Raw genomic sequence first — 1,699 nt, 5'->3', positions numbered from 1 at the left:
CAGGACAATGAGAAGCAAAGCGTCATAGCAAAGGGACCGGGATGGAGGGGTGGGGACAGCAGGGAGGCCAGGTGGCAGGCCAGTCAGTGCCAGGCATGTGCTGTCCAGGATCTGGCTAGTGAGGGTCCTGGGGATAGAAAATACAAAGTGGGTAAGGAGGGGCTGGAGGAAGCCATCACTAACCTGGGCACCCCACTCCACCCTGGAGTGTGAGAAGGAGTCAGGGCAGAAGATCCCGGCGCGACTTCCCCATCTCCGTCCCCACATGGCTCCACCCTCTGCTCTGTGTCCCCCTCTGGCTGAGCAAATCAATACCAGCCATCAGGGCCGGTGTAAGGGACAGGGACAAGGTTAGCTGTCTGCATGGAACACACTGAAAGCCCAGCAGAGCAGGGCCGCCTGGTGACTTATTGCTTATTAATAATATAAATATGTAAATGTTACGAGGGCCATATTGATCCCTACATGTGAGCCATCCATCATGAGGATGTGGACCGGGGTGTTATAAATATCAAATAAGAAGTCTGCAGCCTGAGACTTATGACTGTAGGCAGGCAACGACTGGGACAGGCCCCAAGGCAATTTTCCAGAGAGAAACTCCAGGGCCCCCGCCCAGGGTGGGTGGGTTATGAAGGAGATGAGAGATGAGAGACAGGGGAGCAGGGAGCACTCCGACGGACGTGAGACCCACAAGCCCAGAGCTCCTCAAGAGAAAGCCTCCCCTCTCTCCTTCTCCAAAGGCAGGCAGAGCAGTCACCAGAGTTCCTGACATCCTTTACTCAGGGCTCGTCCAGCCTGGGAAACTGCCTCCCGGCTTGGCTTCCTGGGGATCTCAGGGTGAAAGCTACACAGACTAGGCACACATAGGGCGCATGCCGGGAGGGCGGCAGACCCTTCCAGAGTCTCCGCCTTCCAGGAGTTCAAGCTAGAGACAGGGAAGGGGACAAAGGAGCACCGAAAACGGGACAGAGCAACTGTCAGGAGTGGGGTACTCAGTGCCCAGGGCCTGAGGAGTAGGGGTCGCGGCCAGTAGAGGAGCCTCAGGAGGAGCTTCCTGGAGATGAGCCTGACATGGGCTAGGAAAGGAAGGTGAAAGAGGAAAGGGGCCGGTAGGTGGCATGGTGGTCAAGGCACTGGACTCCCATGTGGCTGAACACAGTTTGAATCCCAGACCTGGCAGCTTTCTTTCTTACCTTTCTTCTCTCTCTCTTCATCTCTCTCGTCAAATTCAAAAATAATAATAACAAGGGGGCCAGCAGGTGGCATGGTGGTTGAGGCGCTGGACTCCCACATGGCCAGCCACGGTTCGAGTCCTGGACCTGGTGGCTTGCTTTCTCGCTCTCCCTTTCTCTCTGTCACTCTTTGATCAAAACTGAAGAATAATAATAAATTAAATTAAAAGTAAACCTTTAAAAATAAATAAATCCACTTTAAAAAGAAAAATAATAATAATAAGTGGGACCAGCAGTTGGCGTAATGGCTGTGTCGCTGGACTCCCACGTAGTCGACCGTGGTTCGAGTCCCAGACCCGGTGGCTTAAACTCACGCCAGGTGCGTGTGCGTGCGTGCCCCAGATCCCGAGAGGAGAATGGAGGAGAAGGGATTGCGGCGTGACCATCCCCCCTGGGGGGTGATTTCTCACTTTCTGTCTCTATGTCTCTGTCTGGCGAGCGCACATGCCCTATAGCATAAACCTCTA

Source organism: Tupaia chinensis, unplaced genomic scaffold, assembly GCF_000334495.1.
Source record: "Tupaia chinensis unplaced genomic scaffold, TupChi_1.0 Scaffold000159_1, whole genome shotgun sequence".
NCBI lineage: Eukaryota > Metazoa > Chordata > Mammalia > Scandentia > Tupaiidae > Tupaia > Tupaia belangeri.
The sequence above is the reverse complement of the archived record's forward strand: the minus strand, read 5'-3'. Positions refer to the sequence as shown.